General features: G+C 37.7%; 1 long non-coding RNA gene across 4 annotated transcripts; it reads right to left on the bottom strand.

Moving 5' to 3' along the window:
• Positions 1-1,025: 1,025 nt before the first annotated feature.
• Positions 1,026-15,524, bottom strand: LOC121418267. 4 transcript variants are annotated; one of them, XR_005970441.1, is made up of 6 exons: positions 15,048-15,524; positions 13,306-13,465; positions 8,308-8,380; positions 7,093-7,321; positions 2,492-2,637; positions 1,026-1,436 (listed from the first exon to the last, which is right to left on the bottom strand). It is a non-coding gene; the product is annotated as an uncharacterized LOC121418267 (long non-coding RNA). The 4 variants fall into 4 exon arrangements; XR_005970439.1 differs by having other exon boundaries at positions 7,093-7,269; positions 15,048-15,520; XR_005970440.1 differs by lacking the exons at positions 13,306-13,465; positions 15,048-15,524 and adding exons at positions 9,845-10,000; positions 11,582-11,735 and having other exon boundaries at positions 7,093-7,269.
• Between the last annotated feature and the right edge of the window lie 1,274 nt (positions 15,525-16,798).

Below are 16,798 nucleotides of genomic sequence, written 5' to 3'. Positions count from 1 at the left end.
TATCTAAGACACCCCAACCCCCATCCCATGGCCCCCCCCCCCCCCCTGACTAGTTCTACGACAAGTAGATCCAGGGTAAAAAACCAGAGATAAAACTCAGTAGGGAAAAACTCTGGAAAACCTTCGGATCCACTTTTGCAGAATAGTCAGCATAATATAAAAATAAATGCAATATTTCATCAACATAAAGTTGCATTGAATTATTAACTCCATAGACATCTCCGCCCTATCACTGTAATATCAGTAAAGAAATAATAGCTTGGACCTGCTCCTTGGACCTACCAAAAAAAAATCCTGAAACAATGCATATTATATGCATTCATGCAAGTAAAATTCCACATGGCCAAATGCTTAAAGGGGTGGTCCTGGCTAAAAGTATGTATAGCATAATAAATAAAAAAACATAGAGTAGATTTCACTGAGCAAAAAGCCGAAAATTTCATCAAAATTGGATAACAAATTATAAAGTTATTGAAGTTTAAAGTTAAGCAATATTTTGTGAAAACAGTCATCATGAATATTCATTAGGTGGGCTGATGATGTCACATCTCCACTTTCCATTTCATCAAAATCGGATAACAAATAACAAAATTATTGAATTTTAAAGTTAAGCAATATTTTTTTAAAACAGTCGTCATGAATATGGGGTGATGATGTCACATCTCCACTTGTTCTTTTGTATTTTATTATATGAAATTACGTTTATTCAAATTTGTTCCTCCGAGAACTAGAAAAATTGGATTGACATTTGACAACTGATTTATTGCATTAGATATTTATTGCTGCAACTTATTTCATTATAGGGGAGACATATTGTTCACACAAGTATGAAATAATGAAAAAAATATCATTTTATGTAATTACATAAGAAAACGGAAAGTGGAGATGTGACATCATCAGCCCACCTAATGAATATTCATGACGACTGTTTTCACAAAATATTGCTTAACTTTAAACTTCAATAACTTTATAATTTGTTATCCAATTTTGATGAAATTTTCGGCTTTTTGCTCAGTGAAATCTACTCTATGTTTTAAGATATTTTCAGCCCGGACCATCCTTTTAACACCAAACATCATCTACACTGTATATCAGTAAAAAACTTGATCTGAAGGGGCGCATTTAAATCAGGCTTACACCAGATATAAAGTAGATCATGACTGACGTCAAGATTCCATCCCTTTATAATATTCTTCATCATGAATAGATCATTGACACAAGATTGAGGGTGCATATGAAGAGTTTGGTGTCATAGCCATTCTTGTGATGACCATACTTCACGCAAAGACCAATAACTGTTCACACCGGACATTCCATGTAGTTGAAGACTTGAAGATTAGCGTCACGTCCTTGTCTCTGGTAGACAATCTCTCTGATACTATAGCAAGATGGTTAACACCAGCTGGTGGATTCTTGTTGTACACTGAGTGAGATGACTGCAAGTGTGAGGGGAAAGAATTAATTCAATACCTTTTAAAAACATTTATTTAACTGTGACACATGTATATTGGAAAAACAAAGTTTACATTGGGACAAATGAACTACCAGGGTCCCGTAACACAAAGGTTAGCAATTAATCGTATGCTTGATTTTCACGATTGACAATACATTGTAGTCGACGGAATCAATCGTCGAAAAATGGTCTACAATCATTGCTAAGTTTTGTGTTACAGGCCCCAGAAGATGCTTTTCCTTTCCCTTTTCACAATTTGCTGTATTTACAATATTTTACACAAGCATTTTTGAAATGTGTCAGAAAATTGTTTTCAGACATGTCACTTATTCTTCTCCTATATCATATTGGATGTAGATATGATTTATTTTATCCAAAGTAGGAGTGGGTAGCAGTGATGATTTGGCTAAGTATGTCCTACAAATGACCCTCCTTCTATACTGTACACAAAGAAGTCTGTGGATCTTTGTCTTTGTGCTCCAATCTGTTATGTCCATGTTAAATGGAATGAATAATAGTATAAAAATTCTCTGGATATGTAGTTAGGTGATATCACATTTCAGTTTTTCTCATAAATTAACAGCAATATTCGACCAAAACACAATAAGTTGTAGGAACTTGTGTATCTGAAACATTGCGGACAGTTACACAAAACACAGAAAAAAGTTTGAAGGGGTTGCTTTTCAGAAGATTAATTTTCACCCAAAAATGGGACCTCGGCTTTTATCATCACATAACAATAATAACCTAGATATCATTACACGGTGAAAAAAAATCACAGCTTTATGAGAAATAGAAGAATTGTTGCCTAAAGAGTTTTGATAAATGCTGGGTAATCATGCCTACTTGCCTTATAGCAGAAAGCATGAACAGTCACCTGGGTTCCATAACACATAGGTAATAGCGATTGATTGCACGCTTGATTTTCACGATAGATTGTACAGTGAAGTCGATGGAATCAATCGTAGAAAAATGTTTTACGATCATTGCTTAAGTTTTGTGTTACGGGCACCTGATAAAAGCATGTTCTTGACTTACGTTTAACCAGAGCTTTCACAGCCTTCACCGTCTCCTAAGCCTCTATTGAAAAGTTGACAGATCCTTGATATTTGGCAAGATGACTAGTTGGTCAGAATCTGTATGTCCCTCTTCTAGCATTCTCTCCCTTGGTATAACGGCTACAGCTAAAATGAAGCAAAAAAATCAGAGAGAATTCAAGTGAAATGATTGATGATAATGAGCCAAGTGATATATGAAACACTTTCAGAATATATAGTCACTTAATCCATACAGTACAGGCAAAAAGTTTGGGGCCACCCTCAGACATAAAATATAATCATACATAACACTGCATTCTGCATAAAGGCAAATGTATTGATACTGAATGAGCTAAATAACAATTCAATTACATCGCAGAGCATGTTTCCAACTGGTTTTGACGGCACTTCTGTGAACCCCAGTCAGTTTTCATAATATATTCAAATCTATGTAAACCTTTCAAACTTACAAGGTATGCTTAAAATTTGAATGTATTTAAAGCAAAGGCTATTTTTTTTTACAACTAAAGTTTGTTTGAAGCTTGTCCGACATGGCAACAAATAATATATGCAAACTGTGTTTTTAGCAGAAGATGTTTGAATGTATGCATGGGGGCACAACAATCGTTGAAGTGGTTTACACGGTACCCCATAAGTCCTGGAAAGGACTGAGATAAGAGAAGATGGAGTAGGAAAAGAAATGGAGAGGCAAGAAAGTGGAGGCTAGAAAGTAGAGTAACTTTCAGAAATGAGTGTAGTGAGGACTGTAAACCAGAAACAGTAGAATGCTTGATTGTCCGCAGGATGACATATTTTATTTGTTGCTATGTCAGACAATTCTTTGAAAAGCTTTCAGATTGTTAACACACAATCTTTGCTTTAGGTATATTTAAATTTTATGTGTACCCTTAAAGTTTAAAAGTTTGCATACTTTATGAAAACCGACTGGTTTTTGACAGAAGTGCAGTCATAACAGTTTATTTTTTTGCTGCCATTGTGTCATTAGATTCCTTGGCCCTTAAAGTTAAAACCATGGGGTAGACATTATAACCTTAGCTATAGGATTGATAACAAGCAATGTAGGGCTTCATCAATGTGATAGTGGCCATTTTGTACGTCGTTTGGAAGCCATCACTGTTTTTTTAAAAGATTCTGGTTATCTCTTTGTGTAAAGACTTGTTTCAGTAGATTCCTTGACCCTTAAAACCATGGGTTTGACATTAAAACCTTGCCTATAGGATAAGTAATAAAACAATTTATGGCAACTTCAATGTGATGGCGGCCATTTTGGATATCACTTGGATGCCATCTTTTAGCAGGCCCAACACTAAATTTAATGAAAACAAATGCTATGTCTACATCTTTCCAAGAAAGGGAACTGGACAATTTAGCATGGACAAACCAGCTCATAAAATACCTCGGAGTATACATTTCCGCCAAACAAAAAGAATGTAAAAGTTTGAATTGGGATTTTAAAATTGAGAAGGTGAGATCTCTTTTGAGGGTATGGAAAATGAGAAACCTGACATATAATGGAAAGATAACAATTACAAAACACTTATTTTTTCTCAATTTGTATACATTGGGACATGTTTACCAATTCCAAAGAATACCATGACTTCACTTAACAAATTAATTTACAGTTTTCTTTGGGGTTCCAAAAAAAGAAAAAGTCAAAAGAGCAGTTGCTACTTGCTCTTCAGCAAATTGGGGTTAAGATATGGTAAACCTAACAACCAAATTTTTATCATTACAATTATCTTGGTTCACAAAATACCTTAACAGTGACAAGTCACGATGGAGACTATTTTTAAATTCCACATAAACCTCATCGGAGATGTATCGGAGGTTTAGAGAATGAACTGTTCGAGTAACGATATGCCTTTTTTATGTACGAAGTTCAAATTACCAGAGTTTTATGTCAATCTACTTGTGTACTGGAGTGAACTGAGATATGGTCATTTTTATAACGTTAAAGATGTGTTTCGATCAAGTATTATGGTACAACAGCAATTTTAAACACGAAAATGACCTCTTATATTTTAAAGAGTGAAAAGCTAACGAGAGTGAAAAAGTCAGTGACCTTTTTGAAAATGGGCAGTGGATATCGTGTTACTAATTACAAAGACGATTGGGCACAAATTCATTGTTAATAAATTCTAAATTTTCTAAATTGAAAAAGGCATTTCCAAAAGTATGGGTGAGTAAAATATGAAATACAGTTTACACCAAAGTTGAAACAAAAATTGAACCTGAAATGTTTGAAATATCATCTAGTGATTTCATTAAAGTTTGTCGCATGAAAGCAAAACATTTTTATTTATTATTAAATGAATCAGAACAAGAGAACCCCCCTGCTTCTGGGTGGTGGGAGGAAATTTGTCAATTACTGTACCAATAGATTATGAATGGAAGCACGTATTAGATTTTAAGTTGCAAAATGTCAGAGATAATAAAGCAAGACAATTTAATTTCAAATTACTGCACAATATTTTGCCTTTTAGAGAAAATCTTTTTAAATAGAAGATTCACATTCACATTTTTATATTAGATTGGTTTGAAAAGACATTTATTTAGAAGAAAAGATTTTTGTAATTGGTTTTAAGATCAGTGAGTCTAAATTTGATTTGATTAACCTATTATTAATTTATGCACAATATGCAGTGTACAAAGTATATATGTTAAATTACTTTAGGAATAATTTTTTAATAGTCAATCGATTTTGGATGGTATTTAAAAGTGATTTCAGGAATTACATGTATGTTAAGTGGAAATACAAAAATAAGAAAGATGTTTTAGAAGAACTTGAAAAGTTTCTGTTTTAGATACTCTTACCATTTCTGCATTTGTATTTACTCATTTTTTTGTCTACACCTGTTGATTAATTTTGTATACATGTGATTATATTGTTATTTGATTTTATGAAATAAAGTAACTCAGAAGGTGAAAAGAAAAAAAAAATCTTTGATTTTCTATGGGCTTGGATTATCCATTTGCATTAATACTTGTTTAAAAAGATTCATTGACCCAGAAAACCATAACAAAGAACCAAAAACATAGCTCATGTGGTAAACAGTGTGTGATTTATTGATATTTTTAGGTTAAAACTGCCAGTTTGGACGCCATCTTAGAAAAAACAACTTTCCCATGGTCGATTTTGGTAGATTTTTGATATGTTGTTCCTGAGATCATATACCCCCAAAAACGTTGTAATATCATTTGCTGCAATTTGTTCAGGGTTCTAAATATACATTGACCCATCTACATGTACATGAAATCATGTACTAACTTTTGAGCAACATACATGTAATAAATGCTTATCAGGGGGTCGCAAATAAGGTCTCAAAAGTTGCGTGAGACTTGAAAGTAAATATTCGGTGAGCAGCGTGAACAAAAACGTTTGCACAGCAAATTATCACGAAAACTGTCGAGGGTGGGGCTAAATTGGCACCTCCCCCCCTCTCATAATGTTTAAAAAAACATATCAGATGGCATCTCAGTCTTCATACGCCTATATGCAAACAAAAAAATGCAAAGTGCTGCACAAATATGCACAGCTAGAAAATTGCGTAGAATTATGTATTGACCATGTGACTTGCATACATGCTCATCACCATTGGGTACAGCCTTGATCCCCTTTTATAAAAAAAAAATAATGCACAGTTCCAAATTTGTGATGTTAGCGACAATGCAGGTATTCATACAAGTTCTAGGAACAAATACCTTGCGTTTGATGGATAGTGTAAATACCCTCAGGTGAGCTGCATTGCAACAACACATTCATAAATGTACAATAATGGTATAACATTGCACAACAACTTGCCTACCAAGCAGTTTAAAGGAAACCAAAACCCACCAAGAGAAGCAATCTCACTGGAAAGAGTAAAATGATAGGAACAATTTAAGGTAGGAGTTCCGTTTGCACCCCCCCCCCCACTAAAATTGAAAATAAAAACAATAATATATCTAGACCTATGATGGGGGAGTAGAAATACATAACAAAATATGGCTTTATTCTGTCAAATTGCGTGTAATTGTCCATAGACATCGGTTTATTTAGTCAGTAAAGGGTCTGTGAGTCAAGTCTAGTCAAACTATCGGGTGATAATCGTTAAAATACCCCTTCCTGTATCAGCGCTTCTCACTAGCATAGTGGGAAAGGTCTTGACTGCAGATAAATCGAGGTGAGTTCGGATCCCAACTAAGATAAGCAACAGTAAAAAAAATGATAGAAAACTCTGAAGTGAACGAACCGGAAGTTCTCTCAACAATCTTTTGTTATTTTTGGTGGGGGGTGCATATGGAACTCTTTCCCAATTTAAAAACAGTTTAATCAAAATTGGTTATGAAGCAAGTTATGGAAATTTAAACATTCTTGTTGTACTTTTTATGGGGATCCTCAAATGGGCAAGTGTGCTTCAAAATGGCTGATTTTGTGGACATCTCTCTATTTGTTTGCTTATGTCATAACAGATTTTGATGAATCTCTCTTTTTAATTGTTCCTCTCATTTTACTCCTACCAATAAGCTTGGTTTTTTTTTCTTGGGTGCTGGTTTCCTTTAAATGCACCGCTAAAACACCCTAAACACTACTCAACTTACCACTGGTTCTGGTGGCATTTTTCCAGGCATTTTCTTGACCTTTGACCCAGGTTTCTCGAGTTCATTCTCCATCATGACTCCTTACAATCTAGCTCCATGCTCCATCCTTCCTGTTGAACCACTACTGTCAGATCAACCCTTCAGAGTACTGCTCTCATGGATACCACTTGCTGATTGCTGCAGACAGAACATAAATTTAAGATAAAATTTAGTTCTCCGTGAGTGCGAGCTGTTATTGAAAAATGGAAGTAATTTTCTCAAAGTGATTGTGAAATTATGCTCAAAATGCACCTAATATCTGGTGAATGCTCTTACAATTATCAAAATGAAAACAATTCTTCAGTTCAAAGGTCACATGCATTACACATAGAGAGCATGCTTATGCCTACACTGAAATTGTCAACCCAACAGCTTTAGATGTTATTTGCTATAGTGTGCGGGACAACAGTCCTTTGCAAGTGGCTATTTTTTTCAGGACATTCTCCAAAAAAATCACAAAACAGCTGACAACGAATGTCCAACTTTCTTGAAAATGTCACTACCTTTAAAAGGGTTTAAATTGAAGAAGAGAATACTTATATTCTTTTAAAAAAAACAGAAAATCTCCTAATGCACTCTTTCTCCTTTTCAATGTATGCTCAAAATAGCTATAAGAGTCGAAAGAAAATACTAAGACAATCAAACTCTATTTTTCAAGTCACTTCAGATTCAGATTTGAGGTGTAAATTATATTTTGTTAGAGCAGAATGATCAAAATACTTGAATTAAATAAGGCGATACTAAAAAACAGATACCAATCACGATAGTCGATAATTGATTTTATTTGACATTTTTAATCTATGAATATTTCCTAAAATACAAAGTTGTGTACACAATATCATGAATATAAGAAACTTATTGGAATTTCTAAATGGGCCTAACAGATTTCACATTACAAGATATATCAGTCTGGACATACAAAGGTAAATTTCAAATCTTTGGTTTGAAACCATAGTTTATGCAGAATTCATTCATTAGTTGATTTGATTTAATTCAATAATTAATACATTCTTTCTTCACATGGGCTCTAATTCCACAAACTTGTTGTTATGGTTCCAGCATGAATATTTCATTCAATTCATAGGCCCACTATTTATGTGAATTAATCTAAATAACACTCAATTATATTTGATTTACAATTACTCTAGATTCGTCTTAACCCTGGTTAAAACTCACCATTCATTTGAAACTATATTCAGATGACTTTCATTCTTGACACTCTTTATCAGATCACCTTCATGGAGATATCCTGTAAAAAAAATTGATAGATTGATACTTATCTATTTTCTGTCAACAAAATACAATTATTATAAAGTCAGATATTTACTGAATATTCAGTCAAACATTAGAAAATCAGGGGCTGAAATTTAAAAAGTAGGAAATTAATAAGTAGAAATCTGACCAAGCTAAGAAAAAAAATGAATAACAAAACTAAGAAGGCTTGCATAAAAGCAATGCTTGTAAAAGTGGGAAGCCCCATGACTTGGTTTCAACAAAAAAGAATCTGAGCCCCATCTTACAAGAGTTACGATTGATCCGATCAATCTCAATTATGTATACAGAAATCCATCAATGTCATAATTTTTTCTTTAGAAACTTTGCACAATGTCCTTTGAAAATGAAAAGAAGCATACTGAATTGATGACAAAACAGAGAATGTATGAATATACAACATTTCTAGAAAATATTTTGAACACAGATCTATTTTGATGTTGATGTTGCTGGCTTCCCATAGTTGTGATTGATTGGATCAATTGCAACTCTTTGTAAGATGGGCCCCTGATGTCTAATAATTGAGGGAGACAAAAAATAATGCAAAGGAATAGAACAAGACATACGTCCTGGTGAGTAGAAGACACATAGCTCTAGGAATGCTACGAAGGGTGAAGAGGTATACATGGGGTAAATCGTTGAGATTGATTAGAATGCAGAGTGGAATCCGGGGGGGGGGGGGGGGGGGGGGGCACTCAGTATATAACGCATAGTGGGTATATGCCGCGGAGGGGAGCCCCATTTTCACACTCAAATTTCCGTTCCAAGGCATAGCATTTTTGTCTTATTGAGAAAAAGAACAAAGAAAGCCGCTCCGAGGCATAGCATTTTCTTCATATCGAGAAGAAAGAAGAAAGAAATCCGCTCCAAAGCTTCGCAAATTTTTCGTTATGCCGTTCCGGTCTCATTGATCTGCTCCAAGGAGCTGCAATTTTCGTGAAAAGCGGACGTAGAGCGCTTTTCAACTATCGCCTCAGCGCGAGCGCATGCGGGGGAGGCCGCGCTAGCTGCATCATGCACGACTGCCCGTTCCATAGGGATGCATACGCACTCACAGAGATACGGAGATCCGTTCCAAGGACCCCGTTTTCACAAACATTTGTAGTTCCGAGGACCCTCCTTTTTACAATAAGCCCGCTCCAAGGCCCCCGTTTTTTGCTTCGCCCGCGGCACACCCCTACCACTTTTTTGGTCGAGTGCCCCCCCTCGGGAGTGGAATGTTTGTCAGACAAGCTTGTATGTAATTTCCACAGCAAAAAGTCAGCCATCCTTTCAGAGCATTTGTCTCAATGAATATGTTCCCAACATACCGGTATTAAAAATCCAATTGAATCAATATTTCCATGGAAGTCAGCATGACAAAGGCAATTTACCATCAATGCCAATTCTTCTACAACTATGCTCAAGTTCTGTCCAGAATTTCAGTCGTGAATGAACATACCTGTTTTTGCCTGTCTTCCTCTGGTTTGAAGACCTCTGTACCTGCCTTCTCTGCTGTCCAAAACACAACAGCAATATCCCTCCTGATGTCCTGCTCAGCATATTAGTCATGTAGAATAAAGGGCCAAGCTTTCAACTCCAGTCTTGAATGCAGCCACTACAAAAGACAAACAAATGAAAATCTGAAGTGACATTGGGTGCTGAATATGCAAATGTTTTTCACAAATAAATTTGCATATTTCATAACAAATAAAACATCCCTTCCCCCCCCCAAAAAAAAAGACTCCCCAGCCAGTTCGCTACATCTAATCATAAAACAGAAAGGTCGTCACGAATCATGAGGACTATTATCATGAGGTTCATCATTCATCAGGAATAATTCTACAGCAACCGCTTAGCCAGGATTTCATTTTGGCAGGGGCGGTAATTGCATGCGAAGCGTGTCAACACTTACAGGGGGTGGGTGCAGTGAGGAGTTTCCCCCTCCCCTGCGAAGCTTTCGGTGTTTTATAAATTAAAATGAAAAAGGAGCCGTCTCTCTTGTCTCTCGTACCTATATCAGCTCCAATAAATGACAATATTGTGATTTTGAACCTTGTTTTCAAAAGTGATATGAACGCACAAAAAAGAATAAAATGGAGGAAATAAATAATTACCCCGCGGGAAGCTAAAGCATTTTATCATTTTTTTTGGCAAAGAAATGTGTCCCGAGAAAAGGTTATTCTCTATAAAGTTGAATGCTTCCCTTGAAAATATCAGATTTGATTACAAACAATTTAGTGAAAGTGCATATCTTTTAACTCGCAAAACAGTGGAGAATGGTATATGCCGGGAGGAAGATATTCCTCCCCGCGCAGAGCAATGAATCTCTGAAATTTCAACGGGTGGACATTTCATCAAATGCAGATATCTCTAATACCCCATCGGCTCTAATTCAATTGATCTTCTAAAATTATTGAACTTCATTACAAGGAAAATAGTGCGAAAAAGTTTTTTTGGGGGGCGACCCCGGGGGGCACTCAGTATATAATGCATAGTGGGTATGTGCCGCGGAGGGGACCCCCATTTTTACATTCAAATTTCCGTTCCGAGGAATACATTGTCTTGTTGAGAAAAAGAACAAAGATAGCCGCTAGTCCAAGGCATAGCATTTTCTATCGAGAAAAAAGAGAAATCCGCTCCAAAGCTTCGCATATTTTTCATTACGGCGCTCCGATCGCATCGATCTGCTACATGTACAATGAGCTGCAATTTTGATGAAAAGCGGCCGCAGAGCTCACCCGGCAGAGGCCGCGCCATGACCGCGTCCCCAGTTTTCACAATTATTTGTCGTTCCGAGGACCCTCCTTTTTACAATAAGACCGCTCCAACTCCAAGGCTCCCGTTTTTTGTCTCGCCCGCAGCACATGCACCCCCATACCCAGTTGTTGTGTGTCCGTACAGGTTGTGTGTCCGGACGATCAATTTTAGGAAGTCATTTGAAGAAATTTACAGGCAAAGTTTCATCAATTTTTAGTACAAAATAAATGTAGGAAATATAGAGAACAAAATAGGCCTAGAAGATTACAACTATTGAATTCATATTATTTTAGGGTAATCCAAAGACAAAAAAGAAGGCTTCAAAAATATAAAGTGTCCGGACACCCGACCCCCCATCCCACCACTTTTTTGGTCGAGTGCCGCCCCCAGCGACCACCGCCACTGGCACTGCCCCCCCCCCCCTGGCCTGGCTACGCACCTGTTCTACGGCCACGGGTAAAAAACTCACTTAGGATCTATGCCTAGTTACTTTTACAGAAATATTTCTGGAGTCAGTGGACTGTCGACGTTCTCATCCTTTCAGCTCTCTTCGCAACATCACCTTCATGTTCATGATCGAATTAGCAACACAATTCAGCACCAATTCAATGTCCATCGAATTCGAAGAAGATCCAGTGCCAGTGAAAAAATATACCGTACCAGGTACCGTACCGTAAGGGCACTAGTATTCAACCCGTTTGGAGAGTTTTCTTAAATAAATAGAAATACAGAATTTACCTGAATTTCAGACCCATCTTATTTTCAAGAGCAAATGCTGGTTATTCTTTTTCCGTTATTTTTTTCTTCAACCAGTCGACTGTGTGCGCGGGCGATCGAATTATGCGGCGACGGTTTTTTGCACTAGTATTCAACCCGTCTGCACTAGTATTCAACCTAGCGATGAAAGATGGTCCTGTCTCTCAATCTGCCCTTGTCCCATCCGACTATGGACTAGACCATTTGAGATGAGACCAAACAGGGAATTAATCAAAGCCAGAGACTTACATAGATCTAGATCTAATTTACCAATATAAACCCTTCTGAGATTTGCTATCTATCCTCACCAGGTTGAATACTAGTGCAGTTCAGTGCAAAAGGCCATCGGCGCATAATTCAATCCTACGCGCATACAGTCGACAGATTGATAAAGAAAATACCGACAACAGATTACCCAGGAAATAACAAAGGTATGAAATTAAGATAGTTTCCATATTTCTAAATATTTTTGGAAATATGTCAAAATCTTTGAATTATGCCGGGTTGAATACTAGTGCCCTTACGGTACTTCCATTGCTCAACAAACATGTCTCTTGACGTCAGCTGATATCACAAAGATCACTTTATCAATTCTTCCTGTTGAAATCCAAACCTTTGATGATTTGCCAACTGCCTTGAAAATGTTTTCTGAGTGAAAAAAATTACGGAGCGACGACTTTGACTTTGTTTGACATGCTACTGACAGATTTCTCCTCACCGATTTCGGGGGCCGGCCTGCGCGTTTCCGTTTTACACCCTGGCGAAGGCATTTTCCGGAAAAGTAGCCAAAAAGCGACTAGTGAAGAGTCTACGTCAACGTTTGTGTACATTATCAGCTGGGCGCGCGATCCAAAGTCCGCACCGAAGTTATCCGCAGAGCATACGGTACTTGCAAATGCAGTTGAGTTTAAACTTTCCAGGTTCAATATGAATGTTCGCCTCAGCGCGAGCGCACCGGGGGAGGCCGCGCTAGCTGCATCATGCACGACTGCCCGTTCCATAGGGATGCATACGCACTCACAGAGATACGGAGATCCGTTCCAAGGACCCCGTTTTCACAAACATTTGTAGTTCCGAGGACCCTCCTTTTTACAATAAGCCCGCTCCAAGGCCCCCGTTTTTTGCTTCGCCCGCGGCACACCCCTACCACTTTTTTGGTCGAGTGCCCCCCCTCGGGAGTGGAATGTTTGTCAGACAAGCTTGTATGTAATTTCCACAGCAAAAAGTCAGCCATCCTTTCAGAGCATTTGTCTCAATGAATATGTTCCCAACATACCGGTATTAAAAATCCAATTGAATCAATATTTCCATGGAAGTCAGCATGACAAAGGCAATTTACCATCAATGCCAATTCTTCTACAACTATGCTCAAGTTCTGTCCAGAATTTCAGTCGTGAATGAACATACCTGTTTTTGCCTGTCTTCCTCTGGTTTGAAGACCTCTGTACCTGCCTTCTCTGCTGTCCAAAACACAACAGCAATATCCCTCCTGATGTCCTGCTCAGCATATTAGTCATGTAGAATAGATAAAGGGCCAAGCTTTCAACTCCAGTCTTGAATGCAGCCACTACAAAAGACAAACAAATGAAAATCTGAAGTGACATTGGGTGCTGAATATGCAAATGTTTTTCACAAATAAATTTGCATATTTCATAACAAATAAAACATCCCTTCCCCCCCCAAAAAAAAAGACTCCCCAGCCAGTTCGCTACATCTAATCATAAAACAGAAAGGTCGTCACGAATCATGAGGACTATTATCATGAGGTTCATCATTCATCAGGAATAATTCTACAGCAACCGCTTAGCCAGGATTTCATTTTGGCAGGGGCGGTAATTGCATGCGAAGCGTGTCAACACTTACAGGGGGTGGGTGCAGTGAGGAGTTTCCCCCTCCCCTGCGAAGCTTTCGGTGTTTTATAAATTAAAATGAAAAAGGAGCCGTCTCTCTTGTCTCTCGTACCTATATCAGCTCCAATAAATGACAATATTGTGATTTTGAACCTTGTTTTCAAAAGTGATATGAACGCACAAAAAAGAATAAAATGGAGGAAATAAATAATTACCCCGCGGGAAGCTAAAGCATTTTATCATTTTTTTTGGCAAAGAAATGGGTCCCGAGAAAAGGTTATTCTCTATAAAGTTGAATGCTTCCTTGAAAATATCAGATTTGATTACAAACAATTTAGTGAAAGTGCATATCTTTTAACTCGCAAAACAGTGGAGAATGGTATATGCCGGGAGGAAGATATTCCTCCCCGCGCAGAGCAATGAATCTCTGAAATTTCAACGGGTGGACATTTCATCAAATGCAGATATCTCTAATACCCCATCGGCTCTAATTCAATTGATCTTCTAAAATTATTGAACTTCATTACAAGGAAAATAGTGCGAAAAAGTTTTTTTGGGGGGCGACCCCGGGGGGCACTCAGTATATAATGCATAGTGGGTATGTGCCGCGGAGGGGACCCCCATTTTTACATTCAAATTTCCGTTCCGAGGAATACATTGTCTTGTTGAGAAAAAGAACAAAGATAGTCGCTAGTCCAAGGCATAGCATTTTCTATCGAGAAAAAAGAGAGAAATCCGCTCCAAAGCTTCGCATATTTTTCATTACGGCGCTCCGATCGCATCGATCTGCTACATGTACAATGAGCTGCAATTTTGATGAAAAGCGGCCGCAGAGCTCACCCGGCAGAGGCCGCGCCATGACCGCGTCCCCAGTTTTCACAATTATTTGTCGTTCCGAGGACCCTCCTTTTTACAATAAGACCGCTCCAACTCCAAGGCTCCCGTTTTTTGTCTCGCCCGCAGCACATGCACCCCCATACCCAGTTGTTGTGTGTCCGTACAGGTTGTGTGTCCGGACGATCAATTTTAGGAAGTCATTTGAAGAAATTTACAGGCAAAGTTTCATCAATTTTTAGTACAAAATAAATGTAGGAAATATAGAGAACAAAATAGAAGATTATTTACAACTATTGAATTCATATTATTTTAGGGTAATCCAAAGACAAAAAAGAAGGCTTCAAAAATATAAAGTGTCCGGACACCCGACCCCCCATCCCACCACTTTTTTGGTCGAGTGCCGCCCCCGGCGACCACCGGTCCACTGGCACTGCCCCCCCCCCCCCTGGCCTGGCTACGCACCTGTTCTACGGCCACGGGTAAAAAACTCACTTAGGATCTATGCCTAGTTACTTTTACAGAAATATTTCTGGAGTCAGTGGAGTGTCGACGTTCTCATCCTTTCAGCTCTCTTCGCAACATCACATTCATGTTCATGATCGAATTAGCAACACAATTCAGCACCAACAAATCAATGTCCATCGAATTCGAAGAAGATCCAGTGCCAGTGAAAAAATATACTTCCATTGCTCAACAAACATGTCTCTTGACGTCAGCTGATATCACAAAGATCACTTTATCAATTCTTCCTGTTGAAATCCAAACCTTTGATGATTTGCCAACTGCCTTGAAAATGTTTTCTGAGTGAAAAAAATTACGGAGCGACGACTTTGACATGCTACTGACAGATTTCTCCTCACCGATTTCGGGGGCCGGCCTAGCCCGCCGGCGCCGGCGCGGCAGGCCGGAGGCCGAGGGGGAGAAAATGATTCCGATTGATTGATCACGTGATAGAAATATGAAAAAAGGAAAGAAATTAAGAAAGGAAGAGAGAGGGAATTAGAGGGAAAAATATAAAGAAATAAATAAATAAATAAATAGATAGATAGATGGATGGAATTTATGGATGGATGGATGAATAAATAAATGAAAAAACTTAAATAAATACATAAACAAAATAAACAAAGAGTGGTTAATATCTTCCTCTCTTTGGGCATTTCGATTTCGATTTCGTTTTCATTTAATTTACGATTTTCAATATATTGTATTAATGATTTTCTGTCATGGACGTCTACCTTACCTCTTTGTCGATTAATTTTTAGGGCCTACCTCTTCCATCCAGCCATCCATCTACTTCTCATAGCTATCTCCGTTGGAACACAGCCCACTCCAGTTTTCCCTCAATGTAGTCTACATTGTAAGTTATAACTATGACAATAACGATGTATCATGGTAATGTGTGAAAGACCAACTGGGGTCATACGCCTCCCTTACTGTAAAACATAGGGTGAAATCCCAGGGGGGGACGTGTCCCCCCCCCCCACCAAAAAAAGTAGGGGGGACACAATATCAAATGTCCCCCTACTATTTTTGGTCTTTTCATGATGGAGAAAAATACATCACTTCAATAACATAAGTATTTTGGACTAAATGACCTTACATTTTTAATAGGCTGAAACCTTTTTTTTTTGCTTGTCAAATTTTGTTTGGTTTAAAATGACCTTACATTTTTGGTGATAATTTTTTTTTCTTGTCATATTTTCCAGGCCCTGGTCCCCCTACCTTTTGGGACAGATTGCCACCCATGCTGTAAAGGGGACCTTTTAAAGACATAAATTTATGAAACTTATGGGGTTGTTTAAGGCTAAATAGTAGGCCTACACTTTTCATGCTTTTTGGTGAGAATCGGTTTACCCTTTTTTCTTTTACAGAATTTGCACCCTATGTTTTGTTTACAGTCAGAGAAATAAATGACAGTAGGCCCATCTGTACCTTTGGGGTTTTCAGCTTTTAAACAATCACATTTCAACTTTTAATTAGTCAAGTAATGCCTAATTATATTGAAAACAAAACAACATGAGATCAACTATTCCCTAAAATACCAGATATGGTCAATTTTGAAATAAGAGGATGTAATGTATTTCAATAATTTTGTTCTCTCTTACATGCAGATGTCCCGTCGTGCTTTAACAGTGCACTATAGCTTGTCACCATGCACATTACTTGTTATGATGCACATTGTTTTTTAGATGATATACCTTGATAGTGCAACC

This window comes from Lytechinus variegatus, chromosome 1 (genome assembly GCF_018143015.1).
Source record: "Lytechinus variegatus isolate NC3 chromosome 1, Lvar_3.0, whole genome shotgun sequence".
In the NCBI taxonomy this organism is placed as follows: Eukaryota; Metazoa; Echinodermata; class Echinoidea; order Temnopleuroida; family Toxopneustidae; genus Lytechinus; species Lytechinus variegatus.
The sequence above is the reverse complement of the archived record's forward strand: the minus strand, read 5'-3'. Positions and strand labels throughout refer to the sequence as shown.